The 23,429-nt window shown below is 38.7% G+C and overlaps 1 protein-coding gene across 1 annotated transcript in view; it reads right to left on the bottom strand.

Moving 5' to 3' along the window:
• LOC112052596 (rhomboid-related protein 2) overlaps positions 1-5,939 on the bottom strand; it is a 32,053-nt gene extending 26,114 nt beyond the window's left edge. Inside the window, exon 1 of the mRNA XM_052881588.1 lies at positions 5,804-5,939. The gene's annotated coding sequence lies outside the window, so the exon portion shown is untranslated. The remainder of the gene's footprint in view (positions 1-5,803) is intronic.
• Between the last annotated feature and the right edge of the window lie 17,490 nt (positions 5,940-23,429).

Raw genomic sequence — 23,429 nt, 5'->3', positions numbered from 1 at the left:
ATCTAATAATGAGAGAGAATACAATAGGCAGCTTTTAAGCTAACTTATCCTTATAATTGTACAAATCGTGTGCAGGTGAATTAAATCAGAATTTTATCATTTCTAAATAAATTCAGGTGAAATCAGTAATATTTAGAGTGCATAATTTCTCAAGTTCAATGAATTTAAAATACAATCAAGGCGAGTGCCATAAGCGTCTGTATTTAGTTTAGTCTCATTAATTAGCTGCTGTGCTGTTAATTATAAAGTTATGAATAGTGAAAAACCATTGAGGCTTTCAAAAAGTTGAGTATCCCTCAGGCTCGGCCGGGTCGATGTCCGCTTCGCAGTTTCGGCTTTTTGCTCTTGTCACAAAGTGGCTTCCTGTTGCCTTCAAACATTTTTGTGATTAAAGTAGTCGACAATTTTTAAATATACTGTTTTTTCCTCTTGGTTTTATATTCCTGTTGTATTACAAGCAGAGTATAAATTACCTGCCTACCCTGCCTACCGATCTCTATTACTCTATTTTAGATATATCAAATTGCCTCTATTACATTACATTATGTCTCTATGTAAACTGTGAGGTTATCACAATTTAGCTTTTACGTACTCTACACAAATATGGGCAAAACTTTATTTTTAATAAACAATGCCCCGACTTAGCTTTTCCTTTCTTTTTTTGAATTTTAAAACGAATCGGACTAATTATTTCAATTAAAAGACCAGAGTTAGCATATTTTATTCGATGGTGATGATAATATTAGAAATATAGGAATATTTATTCTTAACCACTATAATTTATGAGGATGCCAAATAATATGTTTTAAAGACAGTTCGTTTCACTCTAGAAATTTTGACGCGTTTAACGATAATAGTACGTATTATGAATGTCATAAGGCCACTGTCACCGTACCCATGCTATCTAAATACTTTTTAATACCTATTATTCATCATATAGCATTATTCAAACCAATATTCCGGACCGAATTTATTGTTTTAGAGCAACTTCTTAGTGAGCTCTTTTTTACGCGTGGTGCTTTGCAGCGCTTAAATCCAGCACGCCGTTCCGATGCGGGTTAGCGGACCAAAACAAATAAAATAAGGCCTCTAATCGGCTTTAATCAAACAAAGAAATGTTGATGTACTCCATAACAGGTAACACCTAATTACCTACCAATAAGGTGACAGTATAATACGTGGACGTGTTTATGAAGTCGTTGACTCACGTGTTACTCACATTACTTGATCCCTTTGTGAGGTTACAGTTACAAATATTTCTTTTATTTTCTTTACCTTCTCTCCTTTAAATGGGCAATAAGTCTTATAATTACCTCCGACCCTCGCTCGGTCGTAAAGTTACAAACTAAGCCTTCGTGAAATAAGTGAATTTAGCTTATTATTATTATAATTTTCTTATTTTTTTAAAGTTATTGCATCTTTTCATATTTTTAAAAAGAATATTTTTAAAAAAGAATTGAGTTGAATTCATAGGATACAATGATTGAACACCTATGTCTCAGGTTGGCAAGGTTTTACGGACCCTGGAATCCCAATGTACATTAATTCACCGAGCCATGCGCTTCGCCTATTGCCACTGTAGCTGGGAAACTGGGTAAATTACGTATGTTTCTCATACTCACATACGCGTACCTACATGTACATGTAATACGAAATATTTCACCTATGAGTCTGTCTGTATGCGTGCGCGTGCGGCGATGTAGAGATACAGCAGACGCGGCGCCGCCAACTCGCTCAAGGGCAGCTCTATAAGGGTCACCCAGTTAGAGGACAAACAGACCCACGACACAGTGGGACCTCATGACTCACTGCCTATTGATCTTAGATAACTTTGTTTATCGTGTCCACATACTTAGCGGAGTTTGATTGGCACTCAATCAAAATTACGGTTACATTGATTGAGTGTGATGTACCTACCTAAAAATTAATATATTTTCATACCCGTAGTTTTCTTGATTAAATACCATTATCTTTTATTATTAGATAGTTAGTATATTTCCGTGTTATGTTTTCCTAGTTGCATGAAGAGACTTACCTTAGTCTACTGTTACTTTTGTTTCAGAGCAGCATAACTGCTTTATGTTCTGTGGTTATCTTGGTCGAAAACGCTGTCTTATTACGATTTGTGTAACACGATTACGAGTAGGTATGATTGAGTCCGTCTCTCTCCATTAAAAGTTCCATGGTAAACTAACTAATTCTGTACCGATTTCACAGAATAACTAGACTCAATACAGAACAAGACATCAGTGCGTGATTTTTGTAGTGTATTGATAAATATACGTATTTTATTATAATTTGTATTTGTTAAGTTCTATAGTTGATGAGATGACTCACTTGATGATAAGTGAAACATCTGTATCTCTGACAGAGCAACACTTTGCAGGACACCCATAAGCGTATCGGTAATAAGCTTCAGTGTGCTTTTAATTTCCCCGACAACATTTAGGTAGTTAGCAGAAACAAGCATGGTGCTGGTGTTAAGCTTTTCCCAGATAAGCTCTGTCATAAACTACACTAAAATATCACTAGGGTAGGTACTTCTAGTAATTATTTGCTGATCCTAATTATGCACGGAGCGGACATCATAGGTAAACAACACAAGGTGACGTCACTGACTAGCGCCCGCGGTAATCAGGTCGAGGTCAGCGGGCGGCGGTCACTTGTTGCATTCGGTGACTAGGGCAAGACGTGCTGACTCAGCACTCGGCGCTCGAGCTACGTGCCACTGCACTTGAGCTAACCAGGAGTGGAGGATCTTGAGCGTAACGAGCTGTCCGCCGCCGGCGCGCTAAGAAAGCGCTCCGCGATGTCTTGTAACAACTAGTGTAGATCTTGCGCTATTCGTCATAATCTACAGCATATTTGAATGGTCCAGTAATATTGGAAATGGCATTTGAATCTTCGTCGTCACCACGTTGTCCCAGCACGGGTTGGCGAGCTTTGAGTGATAATGTTTGATTCTGACGTCGATGTTAATGACAATAAAACTTAAGGCCTACAGTATCTAATCTCCAAGGCTCAGTATTTCACAGTTCGATTCAGGATTCGAAACAGGACAGGACTATATTATAACATGATGGGAAAAGTTGCAGAATCATACAGACTGGTACTACGCGGAAAACGAGTAATGCGTGACACGGAAAATTTAAAAATGAAATCGGTGTCCGTGTAACTTATATATGGCCACAAAGCTACGCCCAGAGGGCGGTTGGGAACCCATGTCTTCGTCATCAACCCATATTCGGCTCACTGCTGAGCTCCAGTCTCCTCTCAGAATGAGAGGGGTTAGGCCAATAGTCCACCATGCTGGCCCAATGCGGATTGGCAGACTTCACACACGCAGAGAATTAAGATAATTCTCTGGTATGCAGGTTTCCTCACGATGTTTTCCTTCACCGATTGAGACACGTGATATTTAATTTCTTAAAATGCACACAACTGAAAAGTTGGAGGTGCATGCCCCGGACCGGATTCGAACCCACACCCTCCGGAATCGGAGGCAGAGGTCATATCCACTGGGCTATCTTTATGTCTTACCCATGTCTTGCCCATGTCTTGCAAAGGTATAAAGAGTTGGAGAGTGGGTCGAATTCGTCAATGCTTCTCCATTATTTTTATAAAGCTAAACATGGAGGAATAATTAAATATTGGAAGGTATGATTACTTCATAAGGCATACAGTTATATGTCAGTAAAAGATGTTTTTAGTAGTAATTGGACTGTTGGATCGAGATGATGATGAACAAATAAAGAAGAATTCACAAAAGCTAAAAAACAATGCCGAAAAATACCAAAAATAGAAAATAACATATTATGTAGGCATCCGAATGAATAATTTTCGCTTTTCCGAATAATTGCGGCAAGTTTCATTGCGTGCGATTAGCAAAAAAAAGCGTAGGTAGAAGTGAAAACATTATTAATACAAAAGCCATAAATTTCCTAATTCGCCGCACGCAAATCATGGTACGTGCTCACCAAACATGCACCATAGCGTGCAGACCTGTATAAAACATTACCTATCTAATGTACCTAATTTCCTGCTTTATGAAAAATCGCGTTTTAATAAAAAGGATTACAATAATTTTAGTAAAAATTTGTAGGTATGCGAGGGCTAGAGAAAGATTGGTCTCAAGCCAATTACTTTTATTAATGGTAGAAGTATTTTATCCTATGCCGTACTATACGATACGGTACGATATTGCTCAGAAAGGCACTAACATAGGGAAAAGCTACTTAAGCTACAGACGGATGCAGCCGGATACAGAAGGTGGAGTATGGCTTGAAACGGCGCGTACCTATTATGAAAAGGTTCTTTATAGTGCAGTGCATGCAATTAACACAGATAAAAGAATATTATTGTATAGGGTTATTGGTATTTGACCAATATTCCTTTCCCTGAGTGATTCCAAGTACTCGTAAATGCTGTGTTAAGAGTGGGTACGCGTGTAGTCTAGCAGAATGGGATCGAACCCGTGACCTTTGTGTTTTCAAGACCAGCGCATGAACGCTTTAATGATTAGGCTCCACAGTCAGAGGACAGAATGTTAACTACAGTTTAAAAAAAAGTATCTATATTTTATACAAGCTGACGCCGCGCGGTTTCACTCGCGTGGTTCCCGTTTCTGTAGAAATACGGGGATAATATATCGCCTATAGCCTACCTCGATAAATGGGCTATCTAAAACTGAAAGAATTTTTCAAATCGGACCAGTAGTTCCTGAGATTAGCGCGTTCAATCAATCAAACAAACAAACTCTTCAGCTTTATAATATTAGTATAGATTCTTTTATTCTTTTACGATCATAGTAGAAATATTGTAAAATAAAATTGGGGAAATAAACATAAGAGCTTTACAGAAATAGTTTTGGCAGAGCAGTTATCAATGAATGGATGCAATGAATGGAACAGTTACACGAATGGTTATGCGCTATAAATCTCTGCTGGCGCCAAAGACTTACAACGAGATATATTGTGTCTGTGAAAAGTTAGTTTGAAAGCAAGTTTCTTTGCGTCCAGTTGAACAAATACAGTACTTATGTAATTATTCATTAATAGCGATTCTTTTACAATGAAGCTGAAGTGAAGGAAAACATCGTGAGGAGACCTGCACGCCGGAGAATTTCTTAATTCTCTGCGTGTGTGAAGTTTGCCAATCCGCATTGGGCCAGCGTGGTGGACTATACTAGCGATTCCGTATACTGAATTACCTATACGGTGCCAGGTACCAACTTGATGTTATTTATAACATGCTGGCGCCAACACACGCAGTCAGTGTGACGCGAGCAAATAACAATAAACATAAATCTCACACTGAATAGAATGTGAAGTAACATCTGCTAAACTTTGGTACCATTAAGAATTACGTACGAATCGTCTCCCAATAATCAGACCTTGCTCACGAGATTACCACCCTGTGGAATGTTAAGTCAACTGTTTTCGTTCCTATAATTGTTTCAGTCAATGGTATTATAGCGACAAGCTTCGACAAATACCTTGAGAATCTTTTGCTTGATTGTAGGATCAAGGGTCGGGTACAGAAGGCAGTGATCTTTGAGACGCTGCGTATTGTGAAGAGGTCCCTCTTTCAGGAGCCCGGAACATCGGTTGCTTGGGCGCTTAAATAACCCCCTACGGGAGGGCTGGTCTTTATTTTATAAACATTGTTCAAAAAAGTGTAAATTAATAAATGAAGTTGAGAACAGTCAGAACCTAAAACAGTCTCTAACCTAAAAGCTTTTATTCATAAATGAGTGTATTAAAAAATATAGATACATACGGATTATTTTGAAACAAAGTGTTACCTGCTGCAGTCCCGGCCGGCGCGCGGCTCACGCACACCATCACAATGCAGTCGCAAACACAATGTATCCTTCATTAAAACCATTAATCCCTGCCCACTTCATCGCTAACTGTATGATCTATCCACCCCATACAAACCCCATCACGAACAACGCACTAATTCACTTCACTTTGGCGTTCTGTCAATACGCGTACACACTTCACTTTTATCCACGCACACATCCATTTTCCCCCTAATCTACGGGGTTTTAATTTAGTGGGTTTTAAAAGGATTACAGGATTAAACTGTGCAAAGTGAACGAGAGACACACTAGTGGACAGTGTCGCGGGAGTTGTAAACTTGGAAAGGTTAAAAATAGGTTTAAATGTTAGTTGTTTACAAATAAATTGTGCAAGACGGGCGTAGGGCGGGCGCAGGGCGGGCGGCGTCGCGCGGGGTCGACGGCCGCGGCGCGTCGCCATGGCGACCGTGCATACATAGATGCAGGGCTCGATCGGGACGCATATGCGTGGGTGCACTGACGATGTGTTGAGCTGTACTCTGATATCGAGATTTTCCAAGCAACGGCGGCGCGCTGAAAAAAGGCTACGGAAAAAAGCTCTGTAAAGAGACAGTTTTGAAATACGCTGAATAAAACATACGCTGATGACGTGATTGTATAAACGGATATGAAACTCTACTTTAAATCTGTTCTCAGTTTTACTTAGACTATAATTTTTATTATTTTATGTAATTAAGGCAAAAGGAAAATGTTATTCATTTAAAGTAATATTTGATATATTTCTATTATATTAAATATTACTTTATCCTACAAAATAATTTTATAGTTAATTTTAAATATTTCACAATAAGAACTCCCACACGCAAAGCTCTGTGTTAAATAAAAACACGTGTACAATTTTGTTTATATTTCTCGTGTTGATCAATAGTAATTTTGGGCTGCGAAATGTAGCTCATCGATCGTTGGTTTAGTAAGTTTGTTTGTTTAGTTCCTTCAAAGCGTGCTAGTGTGCCCGGAGGCGCGCGTGGTGCCACGTGCCAGGCACCTGCGCCGTGCGCGCGGCACCGGGCGGCTAGCACGACATGTCGGTCAAGGCTCACGCGCCCGCATTATATTGTAAACTGTTTATGAAACTGTGTGAGATTCCTGAAAATATTCACGGTTACAATAAATCTTGAGAAGTAAAATTAACTTTTACTATAAAAAAAAAACTTGAGAGGTGTCAAGGGATACCCGGATGGAACGAAGTTATCGCTATAGCGACATCGCTATCGATATCGCTATCATCTTTATCGCAATCGCTATCGCTATAGATGTCGTTATTGTTATCGCTATAGCTATCATTATCAATGTCGCTGTCGTATCCCATCCCATCTCATCCCATCCCATCCCATTCCAAAAATAATCGTCGCGACACCACATTGTTCAATGCGAAATGGAAAGACAAAACGATAAATTATAATATTAGAGGTGATTTGTTCTGTGTTATTATAATTTAACTCAAAAAAAAACTCGACCGATTTTAAAAAATATTTCACCATTAGACATAAACATCTTCATTGAGTAGGTACCTATTTACCCAAGTAATACCACGAGGACGAGAACTACCCGGGCGTTTAATAGTTACTTACAAAAGTTATTGAATAAATAAATAATAAATAAATAAATATACTTAAACGATACACATTCACTATCTAGCCCCAAAGTAAGCATACAGAGTAGCTTGTGTTATGGGTACTAAGATATTGATATTATAATAATCATATACATATATATACTACATATAAATACTTATATAATGTATAAATGCACACAGACACTGGAAAAAATCCATGTTCATCACACAAATATTTTCCAGTTGTGGGAATCGAACCCACGGCCGTGGATGCAGAAAGCAGAGTCACTAACCACTGCGCCACACGGCCGTCATTATATATATTATTTTGTTTGTTCAGTATAATTCCTTTATTTGACATTATGTGGAGATTAAAAGTTAAAGCATTGTGGAGATCCATAATACAAATTAAAATTACTTATTATACTAGCTGAGATGCCGCCATCTAAATTTCTTTTTGTGTACTACATAGTAACAGAAGGTACTTCAGAGATCTGAGCGAGGTTGCTGCCGACGTAAATGCTAACGCAGTTCTAACATGTTTCAATAGATGGCGCCTAATGGAAACTTCGTCGACTTTTCCTAAACATTACAGATATACAAATTCAATAAACCAAAATTTTTCAATATTTTCGAGTGAAATTAAAAACATGTGACTAATTTATTTGAATTACAAAAAAAAACGTTCCATGCGCCTGTCGTATAGATAGGTACTCGTAATTTGGTCAAGTGTTAGCATTGCTATTTATTATTTTGGTACATAGTTAGCTAGTTGGGACACAGAATAGAACTTCCAGTTGGATACTAAGTAGTATGATCCCATTGGACCATACGACCATTGAACCATTTTCTAGTATCGGATTACTGTGTTAAGCAATTAATTACGCAAACAATAATTGGGTAGGTACGTCAATTTGTTAGTTGAGAATTTCTGATAACAGCTACTATTTATTACTTATAATTTGCAAAATGTTGGTTCGTTTGAGATCACGTGTTCTGGAGCAGTGTGGCCAAGGCTGTCCATTCCTTGTCTCTCATTGTAGCAAAGAAACTCTCGTCCTGTAAGGTGATAGAATTAAATTGATAACTCTATGATAATTACAATTTGATTCATGCTACTCGTACCTACCCATAGGTTTCTAGACCAAACCAAACTTTCAGGTAAAAACCGAGTTTTTGGCATACTTTTCTATGACTTTAGGAACTCAATGTCTGATATTCTAATAAAGATTCCCGTACCTGTCTTGCGTAGGTATGAAGGTGACAGGTGTGTAATAATTATGTTCAGAATCCGGTTCAGAGTTGTATCGTTATTGAAAATACATATATTAAAATAAAGTTAAATTCATGTTTTAATTTCCACGATCATAATCTTACAACCTTATTAATAGAGACAATCTTTCCGGCGAAAACTCTATAACAATTTTTATTTTATACGAATACGAAAATGTGTAGTATTTTTAACCGACTTCCAAAAAGGAGGAGGTTCTACGTTCGGCTGTATGTATTTTTTTTTTTTTTTTATGTATGTCCAGCGATAATTCCGTCATTTGTGGACCGATTTTGAAAATTCTTTTTTTGTTGTGAAGGGTTTGATTCCAGGGTGGTCCCATTTTTTTCATGTCAGGATCTGATGATGGCATCCTGGAGAAATCGAGGGGAACTTTTGAAAATCGTACAGACGGCTAGTGCGTTTGTTAGTGTTTCCATAAGGTATTTTAAACCACTACAATTTTATGAAGGTCTGGAGTTGGTCTGATGATGGAACCGATACACAGACGATGGAACTCGTCAACGATTTACAGCAAGTACCTTTTGTTTGGGCTTAATTTATTTGTATTAATGAGAACTTTCCACCTAGATGGGTTGTGACTGTATTAAGGGTCTGATGATGAAGACGAAGGACAGTGAAGAGAACTCCTCGACGGTTCACAGTAGCTACCTTGTGTTTGGACTTGATAAATTTGTATTGATGAGAACTTTCCACCTAGATGGGTTGTGACTGTATTAGGGGTCTGCTGAAGAAAACGAAGGATAGTTAAGGGAATTCCTCGACGGTTCACAGTAGCTACCTTGTGTTTTGACTTGATAATTTTGTATTGATGAGAACTTTCCACCTGGATAGGTTATGACTGTATTAAAGGTCTGGTGATGAAGATGAAGGAGAGTTAAGGGAACTCCTCGACGGTTCACAGTAGCTACCTTGTGTTTGGACTTGATAAATTTTATATTGATGAGAACTTTCCACCCATATGGATTGTGACTGCATAGGGGGTCTGGTGATGAAGACGGAGGACAGTCAGTTCACACTCAGTAGGTGTGCTAACACTAAAAATTAAAAAATAAAAATTTTAATAAAAAAAATTCAACCGACTTCCAACTCAAAAATTAACCTAAACTAAAAAGCAAAAAATAACATCTTACCTATGTGCTACCTTCTGATCAGTTTGAAGGCGGTGCCAATCCAGTGTCATGTTTTAATTAAAGCTGTTTCTGAAAGAACCACAGAAATTGTGTAATTTAAACGGCTTGAATTAAAACATCACTGGCTTGGCACCGCCTTCAAACTGATCAGAAGGTAGCACATAGGTAAGATGTTATTTTTTGCTTTTTAGTTTAGGTTAATTTTTGAGTTGGAAGTCGGTTGAATTTTTTTTATTAAAATTTTTTTCATTATTATTTTATAATTCGTCTGAGTTATTTTGAGATGTTATTTTGAAATAGGCAGGGACTTACAAAATAATTTATAAGTATAGCTAGGTAGGTTGTTACCGGTTACTACTCACTCGAAGAAAATCTGTTTTTACTGGAAATAATGGATCGAATAAATTTGTATCCATTTGTTTATTTTCGTCCGGCAACTGCTAAAGCTTTCGGCGAGATATTTTTGTCTCGGTCGTTGGTTTAATGGTAGTCTTAGGTATCTGCCTGTTTCCCTGCTGTCGGTGCAGGTATATTTTTAACATTTATTTTTTCCTCGAACATAATTGGAAATAAGCACTTATTGCTAAAATTACTGAAACTTCAATCTGTACTTACTCCAAAGCCAGCATTTGCTAGAGAACACTATTATAGTAGCGAACATACCTGATCTAAACTCTGCCAGCCGAATGTGAGGAGTCTCTTAGTCAGTTCAAGTTTGTGTAGCACTATAACCAACATATTATAATACATAAGGAGTTAGTACTGCAGTCATGTTTGGGTTGACTCTGTTGAAAACATTGGGAATCCACCATTATTGTATTAACTTTATATTACCCGCTACTAAAAGATTTGCATTTACTATTTGTACAAAAATGGTATGGAATATACTTCCGACGGCTGTGTTTCAAGGCAAAAGTTAACATAGGCATATTGTTGCCTACAATATGCGCTGTCCAAAGTCCAGGAATTATTGCAGTCAAGTGCAAACCTATCTAACATAAAACCACTATGCTGCAGTGTATGGGAACCTCAACTTTTGCAACGCGTAATGAGAGTCCTTAATTTTCACGTTGTCGTGGATTTCAAAGATTTCAACCACGGTCATTGATTTGATACTTCAAGACCGATCTCAGACCACAAACCCATCAGTATCGAATTCCCTCGATATCGAGGTTTTAATGCCCTTACAGACTTCTTTTAGCACTCGGCCTTAAAAGTCTTCAGGCTGATTAGTTCAATATTGATGTGAAACCAATCACTAAACTGCGTAACGCGGGCTCCTGACAGCAGCTCACTTACCATTAGATATACTTGGTCACTTAGGGACCTGCTAACAATGAATAACAATGCATGCGTCGTGTGGTACCTAACTATCTCTAAAGTGTCATGTAGTGTAAACGCTATGATTTTCCACGTATCCAAATCATTAACCATTTACAGTTACCGTTTGAGCAGTCCACCTGTTAGCGAGTGCTCATCACTCGATCGTAGTAAATCGTGCACTAATCTGTGGATTAAGCTGTCACTTTACCAAAATCCTGCGAGTTCAAGGAACTGGGTCGTTTTTAGGGCTACCACTTTGAAATTTTGGGACTGGAAGCTTTGTCGGATTTCTTTTTTTTTATATTTCCCTACGTCGAACTCTAATTAATTATAACCTATGTATTTTGATCATTTAGCAGCTTTGAATGTCGTTTTTCTCTTTGCAAACGCTATCATTTTTATCGTTTATAATTATATATCGTATTCTAATAATAATTGTTTATGGATACTCGTGTGTACCTATATAGATATAAAGAAAAGGACACATTATGCCCTATATCCCTCCCCTCCTAGGCCTAGTATCCCTCAGATTGGTGGAAACAGGGCAGATTGTTGGCGAAAAAGGGAAGAGATGAGAGTTTTTTTTAATTCTATCTACCGGTGGGCCATCTACTTGGTCCATCAAGTATACTATAAAACCAGGAATACATAATTAGGTACATACTCCTACAATGATTTCAATGATTAGGTACTTATTTAAATGATCACACTACTACACAACTGTCAACACAGCGTACCGCCAAATTCAGAACGCCAACCTGTATATTAGTTTTACAAAATTCTTTCTACAACTACTAGTTTATTAAACAGATATTTGTTTCAGTGGAACGTTCAGAAGTAAACACATCGAAAATATCTCAAAATAATAAAAAGTTGGTGTCAATGTCAGCTGATTAGTGTCAATAGGTGGTCGCAGCCGGCAGTGGACACCCCTCACCGGCCGTCGTGAGGCGCGCGGTGGCTCGACTCCAAATGTTTTAGTGACAGTCTCCTGTTCCGCCGCTATTCTGGACTCCGACAAATATTCCGTCGTTCCTTGCCGTCTTATTTATTGTCGTAATTGATCCATCAGATCTGACGCACATAATATATTACACAGATGAAATGAAACTGATCGAGTGTGCGAAAGAATGTAAACGATAAAATCCTGTATTCATGGTGACGGCGATAGGTCCAGTGATAGACTCATTATAGGGGCGGAAATATTCCTCTCTAGAGAATTAAAAGGATGCAGGACGCGCCTTGAACGCGTTGCGTGAATGCATTGTTATTCTCCATCGTAGTCCAGGCAGATTCCAGAGCGAAAGTCGGTCAAGTTATAAAGCCTGTATGCATGCGATACATTCACTGCACCATTCTTAACTTATTCTCAACTTAACCATATACCTCTCCGTAATACTCAGAAAGTTATACTCAGCGAAAGCTGCGCGCATTTGTTGGTTTAATATTTAAATCCTCTTAGCGTTCCATTTCCCGTGTTTGCATGCGCACTATATTTTATGTATACGCCACGCGACTGTACGAGCACAATCTCTGCATGAATCCTATATTATCAAAGAAAGAGTTCGCGGAAAAAAAGGGAAGAAGGTTGAAATGAAACACAAATTATATTTCTTTTTCAATATACTATATTCTCCCCTAACCCTATATTTTTTTGGATATCAAAAATTTTTTTGGATAATAAAAATGGATATCAAAATCATTAATTTAAAAGTATATTTAACCTAAATAAAATAACATTCCTTATGCAAATACATCAAATAACGCTAGGACTCCAAAGTTAGCATGGCCATGGGGTGTGCGGCTGTGGGCGAGCATGGAACGTGTACCTCAAGGAAGGCACCCCACGCCAGCCGCGACTGAGCTGCGGCTATGTTTACCGCTTCCCGTCAAAACCGAAAAGTATAACATTACCCGGCCGGTACACCGACGGCTTCCTGTTTAAATAACATTAAATATAATAAACACTACGCGAAAATAAATACCCAGTATTTGTATTAGTCGGTCAGATGAAATTTATTAATATACGCCCCGTGAGATGTAACATCACTGGAGGAGTGATATTCAAAATAAAACTTTCTTATAATTTCACTGATATTTCATGAGCACATAGGTACGCCATTACCATATAATTTTATAATAATACGCACAGAATACAGATTTTAAACAATACTTTAAACTGAACGAGAATTATCTTTCTCCCAGCACGAAGAACATCGTAACAGGTTGTAGGAAAAGTTCTTTCAGAAAAAACTGTAATTTTAAATAAAAAAATATATCGTTTTTAATCTTGTCGTAAGTTTCGTCATTTGTTAAATAATAATCAGATCGAATTAAATTTATAGTAAATCTAGTACCGAGACGTGGGAGAAGAAGGAAGAGAATGAAAATTATAACATTCGTCACTATCGCAGACTTCGAGATCCCTATCCTGAGAATTCAATTTAAACCATGTTCAGTCGGTCAAGATATAAATAATCATTTTGAATAATCAAATTTTGTTACTTACTTTACCAACATATAGAATACTAGTGAACGTCCGCGACTTCGTCCGTGTGGAATTCAGTTTTTCAAAAATCCCGCGGGGATCTGATATTTTAGGGATGAAAAGTAGGCTATGTCTTAATACAGAGTAAAGTCTATTACTATTCCAAATTACAGGATAGTAATATACGCTTCAGTAGTAGCGGTGTTAAAGAGTAATAAACATGCAAATGAACATCCAAACAAACATCGATATAAACATCCATAAAAACTTTCACGTTTATAATATTAGTAGAAACCTAGAAAGTATATGTAATAGAAATAAGTTTAACTTCTGTGATTATACCAGGAACACCTCAATTTTAAACATAAGTACATGCCCGCACATAATGGGTGTGACCACGGCTCTACCATGACCATTTTTGCACCTTGCATTTCTTTATTTCGATCTGAAATATTTTCTTATTTCGTCCTTTGTAGACCCCTTTTTACGTAGTTATAGTTGTCAAACTTAATTTTTTGATGTTATAGAACGGTAATGTGGGCAGATCGCACTCTGGAGCTGGTAAACTCTCAATGCACTGCCGGATACTTATGAAGAGAAGCAGTTCGTGCAATATATTATATTTTTTATCCGTCACAGTCGGCGGTATACAAATATCTGATATTTTTATTATGTTGCTCTTATAATTAATTTTAAAGCGAATGACATACAGTTTTTCTTTCGTTTTAACATCATTTTCTTTTATGAGATTATTTAGAATACTTTATTCATTACAAAATACCCCATTTACTTTATTAATTCTTTATTATGATATTAGCTGATCATCGTCTCTTTACAGTACCGAATAGTGAGCGAACAGAGAGCCCACCGGATGCTAAGTGGGCGTTAAAGGCAATGCTTGTCCGTGGCTTGTGCGCACATAGTCAATATGCAGTTGACATTTTTTTCTTAGGAGCAACCTTTTATCTATAGTGTCTTGTAAGGTTGCTCCTAAGAAAATTGTCATACTGCCGGACTAAACAATACTGTATAACATAGATTATAGATAAATCTTTGTCCGCTCAACACTTGGGTCGCCACGCGCTGTCATAGTACGACATCAATATTTGTGGCGGTAGTACTTCTCCGGTCCAACTCTGTAACAGAAATATCTTTTCTAATAATTTTAATTAAATGGAAGAAATAACAGCGATGTACGAAACGTCGAAGGTCTTACGCATCTCCATAAAAAACGGCGTTACGGCGGGTGTTGCGAGAGTTTCCGGCAGTTTCCGTTCCGGATAACTAAGTGGCGGATTTACGGAGCGGAAAACTAGACGCGTCGAAACTTGGCGGAATATTCATCTCATTGCCACCAATTATCGCGCTCTATATTTAGAGATTAAAATGGAAAGACTAACATAAAACCTTTGTTTTATAGACTAACGAAAAGTTACGAAGTTATTATTTAATCGATGTATATTTTAAGTGTTATTTTATTTTATGTTTTTTAGGGATTCGTAGTCAACAAGGAATCTTTATAGTTTCGCTATGTCCGTCTGTCCGTCCGTCTGTCCATTCGACAGTCCGCGATTTAGTACAGAGACTATTGCTACTAAAAAGCTGTAACTTACCACTAGTGTGGACATTAAAAATGTGGAATATTTTTTAGGGTACCTCCTTTGCATATAAAGTGGGGATCGTTTTTCTCATAGTGTGGGGTTTCGTTATCGGAATTTTTTGTGCATTTAATGCTAGCCACTCACCATCCAATAAATTCACGTGTCTGCAGCGCTAACGGCAGCACATCCGATAAAACTGATCGTGTGTTGGTCCCGATGTGCATGATGTCTTGCATATCGCCCTAATTTCATCAATGGAACCCTATACTGTGCGTGGCCCGACACGCACTTGGCCGATAATTATATTTCTAAACTTTAATTTTTGGATAAAGTCAGTCTTGTAATTGTGATCAAAATCAGTAACAGTTTTTAAACGATGACGTTTGTGGTTGATGAACGAAACGATGACGTTTGATTAATAATTAGGTATGTTTGAGTTGTACTTATCGATTACAAATTAGAATCTCGATATTACAAAATACTTTTTTTTGTATATTTTGTTATTATTATTAAAAATACTGACCTATTACCCATTCAACCTGGGGTCAGAGGTATTTTATATTTTTTCCAGTAAACTCTTCAAGAACGAATTTTAATAATTTATTTGTGCTTCTCAGATGATGAACTCTGTTCTAAGGTTTACTGTGCGAGTATGGAACACTCACTACCTGTTCGCAGTAACTGACTAACTACCATTAGTCAGTTTGAGCACTTCTAAATATACTCGTGCTCGTAGCAGCTGCTCAGCGGAATATTCTTGCGCTTTTCCACATAAAAACGTGTCTGGTTTTTACAAACATTTATCACGAGTTATTTTTATACGAATAAAAAAGGTATATTATATTCTGATGAGAAGCAGAAGTTCCGCCGACACCGAGCTCGTGCGGTACAGACAAACAACACGTCCGGAATTGTATATTAATAAACAAACACATTTTTAACAAGTAATCATGTTCTTTACTGAGAAACTGCGGACGATTGACTTGATGGGCGAATGATGTTTTTATTTTGTTTACTTTTCCTTCGCGAAGTAAATAAATTATTATTATTCATTATAAGAATTCATGTTGGTTACTACCAACGAACGCAGCGACGATTTTTGATCTGACATTGAATCCATAAAACTGAAAATATGAATCGTATAAATTATTAAATTCATTGAAATAATAATACCTACTGTATTTTAAAATGTATTCATCACACTGCCCAAAATTAAGTATTTTTTTTTTTTTTTTTTTATTCTTTACAAGTTAGCCCTTGACTACAATCTCACCTGATGGTAAGTGATGATACAGTCTAAGATGGAAGCGGGCTAACTTGTTAGGAGGAGGATAAAAATCCACACCCCTTTCGGTTTCTACACGGCATCGTACCGGAACGCTAAATCGCTTGGCGGTACGTCTTTGCCGGTAGGGTGGTAACTAGCCACGGCCGAAGCCTCCCACCAGCCAGACCTGGACATATTAAGAAAATCTCAATCTGCCCAGCCGGGGATCGAACCCAGGACCTCCGTCTTGTAAATCCACCGCGCATACCACTGCGCCACGGAGGCCGTCAAAAAGTAAATTCAATGAAAAAATCTTGACAACGCACACACATTTTACACGCTTTTTTCGCTGTTTTTTCGGCAAGAAACCTAATGTTAAAACGATTAGGTATCCAAATAAATGAGAGAAACATTACCAACTGTGCGTATCTAGTTTGTTTGCTATACGCTCACCCACTACTTGTAAGAGTACGTGGCGGCAAATAATGAAAAAAAAACACACTACGGTCCCAACTAAAAATGAATGCTACCTACTAGTCATGTGGAATATGTAGAAATGTAATTAATTGGAAAATACTTTTCATCATCAGGTCAGGTTTAGGTCATGCACACATCATCATCACGTCACACATCGATCGTAATTTTGACGTAATTTAGAATTTTATCATGTATTGCCAAACCTATAAATAAAGGTCTTTTCTTTCTTTCACCTGCGAGAGTAAGCGATTTATCTCTTTACTCTATGAATTACGTCGAGTGTACACAGCCTAAGGCAACAGTGAGCGGACTCCGCGCCGTCGTCGTAAATATTCCAGTAATTTGTTTACCCTGTGGCGGCTAACGAGCGAGCGCACACGACCGCCAGTACCTACCGGGCGAACTTCATTGAATTTACGGCCGCCGTTTGATGTACACACTACACTCGCATCGTGGCCGATAGGGACGCGTGCTGCCGGTCCACGGGAGGGAAAACTCGAGCTAGTAGATGATACTTGCATTTAATGTAGGCCATAACGGCAAGTAGCACCTTAAGATTGACCTTTTACGTGGGAGATATCATAGAGCACAAGTAACCAAAAACACAAGAGCTTCCATCACTTTCATGTTTCAGTGTGAACATCCCGGCCCCGACCTACCATCATTATCGTCATTGTCAACGAACAGAATGAGAGAGGGGCTAGGCCACCATCCTGGCCCATGCGGATTGGCAGACTTCATACATGTAGAGAATTAAGAAAATTCTCAGGTAGTATGCAGGTTTACCTTCACCGTTTGAGACACGAATGCACATAACTGAAAAGTTGGAGGTGCATGCTCTGAACCGGATTCGAACTTACGCTCTCCGGAATCGGAGGCAGAGGTCATATCCACTGGGCTATTACGGCTCTCATCAAGAACTCATTAGTCATTACGAACCTACCTATATTGTAAATTGCAATTGTGTATTGCAATTTTCCATTTTATACAATTTATGTTTATGTATTTGAAACCTTGTGCTAGCCACCGGACACAAGGAATGACGAGTTCACGTTTTCTCTGGCGAATCGACTTCGCCAACGTTCCAACTTCAGATCGATAGTACTAACTTTTTAATTAAAGATTGAAATGATATTGCAATTTATTATGGAACTTCTAAAAAACGTAAAAGTGAACTATCACTAAATAAAGATCCAACGCTTTGAACCAACAAAGTTTTGGCGGATTTGAGTAAGCACTGTGGGAGCCCACCTTCGCTTCTGTGTGGGTCGCCAGTTTCGCCGACACTAAAGTGCATAATATTAGCATTCGATGGAACTGCGGCGCACTGTTTCACACTAAAGGAAAGTTCCACTCCAGTCGCGCCGAACGTTTGCCCAGCACACGAGCACGTGAGCGAACAAACAGAGCTGATCAAACAAGATTAACCGCAGCTTCGGTTCACGGCCGCTCTACCACCGCTAGCCCACCTTTGTTTTACAAGCTTTTATTGCACTCGTATCTTGCTGAAACCAAAGAATCGAAAAAAAAATAGAACGCCAACATTCGAGAAACAGTGGCGTTACTGAAGTCACCTGGACGTACGATGTCTGAAGTCACCTGGACGTAGGCTTTTTAACTCACGATCTCGGGGGCGCCCGGACTGATACACTTAGGTTACGACATCCTTCCCGAAAGACCCTCTAAGCCGAGGTCCGAGACGTCCGTCTCAAAGACGCCCTTAGAGAGTCGTTTCACCCTTTTACTTTGCTTCTGTCTTTGAGCCCCATCAGGCGATGCTTCTGCGCTCGCCCGAACCCCCCGGTGACGCCGTTGAGATCCCATTGTGGAGCCTACGGCATTTACACAATCGGAAAAAAATAATATTAAGGTAGTCGATGCAATTTGTTTTATATTATTTCACTAAGAGGTTCTGAAAATCCGTTCAGTTTACTGCAAACAGACATACAGACGCGGCAGAGGATTTTCTTTTAGATTATGTATAGATTATGAAAAAATCATGTTCATTTTATATGTAATCGAATGCCATTGTTTTAAAATAACCATATTTTATAATTTTTTTTATTTGCTGTATTTCAAAAATATGGGTCTCGTGTTTGTGAATTTCGTTTACTGTTACATCTATGTTCCCGTAGTCTGTGAGCGCGGCCGGCGCGGCGCTGGCAGATAGCTCATGTGGGTCGCGCCAGATGTGCTACTTCTGTTTTACGACTTCGCTGCGTACTGACTCAATCTTGTTAGGTACGAGGTGTACTAATATTTGTACTTTCTTGTTTGAATTACTGCCAGTTTCCGAGATAGAGGCTCACCGCACACCGACATTATCACTAAATGTATCTACTTGTTTTATTATAAAGACAAACATTACTGTCGTGTTAGTCCAGTAGTAGTGTTAGCCGGTGTGGATGTACGGTCCCAGGTTTTTGATAGATTGAGACTTGGGCTGTACAAGTGTACATGGCGGTGTCTTCAGATAATATAGTTTCCAACGGGGTTGGAAAGGCGTTGATACACCCCTGTGCCTTGGAGAGCACTTAAAAGCGTCGCTGTGGACGTCTATGATAATGATCGTTACAAAGACGTATATTAGCACTTTAACAACATACCCGCTTGGAACAAAGTGAAGGATCCAAACCCCCTGTAATACAAGTAAACCTGTAGCGGAGAAGTCCGGCCCTGCGCTCAGCTACCAACATAAGCGAATATGCGGTATCCTTTATATCTGTCGAGTGTTATACGGGCAAGGGCTAGCGTATGACACTGTAACACTCGACTGGCCGCTCGGCGTGTAGTTCTGTATAGCGACACCAAATGTGGGTCAACGAGACCCGCGCCGTTTAGCCGCTCGTTTTTGTAACAACAGCCTTCCCTCCGAGATATCTACACATAGCCTACCCGTACTTAGCCTATCTGCACGTAGCTTATCTGCCAGTAAAACCCATCGCTGTGATAAATCTTTTATCTCAGAGCGGCACTTGTGAGCCTCTCGCCGGGTTGGGGTCTGGCCGACCATAGAGACACTGGCGCAGGCTGCGGGCTACGTTTATCGTTAATATTAAGTTACTTCAGTTTCTGCTGAACTATTAAGATCAGTGGCGACGCTACACCGATGTGGACTGTCGATGCATACGACACTTGGTCCAACAACCAAGTGGAAGCGTTTCAAGGTATTGGTAGCTTTTCCCTGTAAGATCATTGACGAGTACGACTATTGGAACAAGAACAGTCTTGTCACAAAAACATAAGATTAGTACAAAATAAAAATAATTGTGATCCCCGCGAGCAATCAGCGCAGCGGGCCGCGGGGAATCCCTCGGATAATCCCGCGGTAGCTCGCTGACGCTGATGTTATTATGTTTGGAAAGTCGCGATTTGTTTTCATTTTACGAACAATATCTTCAGCCTTCACCTTCACTTTCATCACTAGCTGCGTGCGTAAGAAATTGTATTAAGTAGCTTAAGAACCAAAAGCTCAAAGCACTAAATCTTGCATATTTAGGGCCTATTTATTGCACCCTCTGATAAGTATCAGATACAAATTTAGTCTTTGTCTCTTGACATAAAGTAAGAAAGACACAAAACATAGTTTAGTCCGTCCAACACTTATCATAAAGTGTTGAAACAGACTCTAAAACTGGCAGATTTTAACGTCTTATAAAATTAATTAGTTCAATGTCTGCTACTCTGTTACAATGATTGGTTCAAACGGATTTACGGCACAGTAAAAGTGTGAGCGATAGAGATAAAACAAACCAGACATTGATGTGTGTTCCGTGTACTCAGTACTTCAGTAGTAGTAAATAATAATAATCAGTTTAGTAGCGCAACGTACGGAGCCGCGCCGCCGCCGCCGCCGCCTCGCTGGGACGAGGCGAATATTTACGATGCTGACATCAAAGCAGTCTCGAGGCTTTTGGGTTTGGTTTATATGTCTTTACCGTCAACCGCTAGAAGCTTTCATCATTTTTTATTTCCTCGTTCATAAAGTATATTACTCGCAGAAAAGTCTTTTTGTTATTGTTTATTTGCAGACTGCAGCATTGTCACCTTTAGACTTAAGATGCGCAGCAAATGAGAACGAGATAATTTTGTTGAACGATATTCATGATTTTTCTCTCGTGATAGGACGACGTAGAAACCCAGCCAGAGTAGCGCACTAGGGCTAGAAAAAAATAAAAAAGTCTCATATGACTCGGATATTGGCTTAGAAGGACGTTGTGACCCACGAGGTTTATACTGAAATAAGAAAGATATGCGTGTGTTCCTAGCGTGCCTGGCGAACTGAAGTTCTGTTACAGGTGAAAGGTTTCCACGTAATGTCAGGTGAGTTTGCTAGTACGAACATTGCGACGCTCGCGTATCGTATGGAACTAACCGCAAATCGAGTCCTCCCTTCATTCCACACGGGACTTCAAGCTAATTATTTTCGGATCTATTCTTTCCCTCGAGTAAAAACCGACCCTCTGTACCAAATTTCTTAATAATACCTCCTAATATAATAATGTATAAGTGAAGGACTTATCATGAAGATATGGAAACTTGTGAGAATTTTCATTGAACACAACGTAACCAATATACAACTAGCTGAAGCGCTCAAGTCCATTCGTGTGAGAGTCTGGTTTTCACAAATCACAATATAGTTACGTCGTGCATGAATGTGTTAACGCCTAGAGGCCAGGTGAGAATGGTCTAAGTATGGCGGCCAGCGCTGTAACATCTCACCACCAGGCGTCAGGCCCGCCGCACGCCGCCCGCCGCCCGCCGCCCGCAGTACCTCAAGCGTACAGTCAGCAACTATAAACAGTGTTATGTTTATTTTGATCGCATCTCACAAGTGTACCATCGCTGTTATTGCCTCGTGCCCTCATTTTTTGTTATGTTTATGAGAAAACAAATACACAAGTTTTAGTGTTACACTAGTTTCCGTTTGCTGTTTGTTGATCGTGGAAAATCACTACGATACAAAGTACAATATACTTCAGAAGAATAATTTGTATTTCATACGAAAAAGTTTAACTCACTTTGTTTATTCGCTCGCTAAGTGGCCTCGAATATTCTGTTTCTCGCAGATTCTTCAACGTACAAAATATTTGTAGGTTGGTAACAAAACAAACCTTTATAAAAGTTAAAGTTATAAAAAACAAACGAAATTCTAAATTCCAAAACAGCCCACGGGCTGGACTTATCGAAAGTTCATCATGATCAGTGAACAATAATTTTTTTTTTATAATTAGATATTTTTGACAAACATACGACGATTCAACAAAAAACAATCTATTTAAGTTTCTTTCAAAAACTAGTGTATGTTTTTACGAAATTCCAACAAAAGAAACTTTATAGAGATAAATATTTGAGGATACTCAGATTGCAAACTTAAACGTATATTATTTTTTATCGGATCTGAGTGAAGTTGAACGTTAACATTTATAGATCCATTCATAATAACGTTTGCAATCTCCCAGATGCCCAAAACAAAGCCAGTGGGGTACCATTATACTATAGATGATTTATTAGAAAACAAACAGGTTTTAGGCGCAGAGAATGTGCGGAAGAGGATAACACTCAAGAGGCGGACCCAGACCATAGACAACGAGCGACGAGCGGCGAGCGGCGGCGGCGCTGCGGCACAGATATTATCTGCAGAGATGAGAGAGCTGGAGCGAACGCTCATAAACTGTAACGGCGTCTCTTATGTTCGAAGGGATACACTGAGATTTTATTACTTGTTACTTCAACTAATTCACTCAGGATAGAGTGGTGCTAAGAGATACAAAAGTTTTAAATCAAAATCAAAAATCAAAATCAAAATCAAAAATCATTTATTTCAAGTAGGCTCAGTTTACAAGCACTTTTGACACGTCAGTTGACTATTTGTAAAGATTCTACCACCGGTTCGGAAGGCAGGTTCTGCTGAGAAGATACCGGCAAGAAACTCAACAGTTGCTCTTTTGAAAAAGTCATACAGTATTATAATTTACAATTGATAACAATTACAATTTCTTATAGTTTTATTTCCTGTGTGAAGGTGGAAGCTGATCTAATGGCCTCCAAGCGCTTTTATCTTTAAGGAACTCATCAATGTTGTAGTAACCTCGACTAAGTAAATGTTTTTTAACACATTGCTTAAAGCTATGCATTGGCAGGTCCATCACAGTCTTGGGGATCTTGTTATAGAAGAGTACACCCAAACCTACAAAAGATTTTTTTACTCTTTGGAGACGATATGCAGAAATAACTAACTTATGCCCGTGTCTAGTAAGACGTGGGTTTAAATCTCCTTTTCGTTTGTACAAATTAATATTTTGTCTTACATAGACTATACTGTTATATATATATTGACAGGCTACTGTTAGTATACCTATTTCTTTAAACTTTTGACGAAGGGACTCGCGTGATTTTAATTGATATATTGCTCGAATTGCTCTTTTTTG

The sequence above is a fragment of the Bicyclus anynana genome, chromosome 5 (assembly GCF_947172395.1).
Source record: "Bicyclus anynana chromosome 5, ilBicAnyn1.1, whole genome shotgun sequence".
In the NCBI taxonomy this organism is placed as follows: domain Eukaryota; kingdom Metazoa; phylum Arthropoda; class Insecta; order Lepidoptera; family Nymphalidae; genus Bicyclus; species Bicyclus anynana.
The sequence above is the reverse complement of the archived record's forward strand: the minus strand, read 5'-3'. Positions and strand labels throughout refer to the sequence as shown.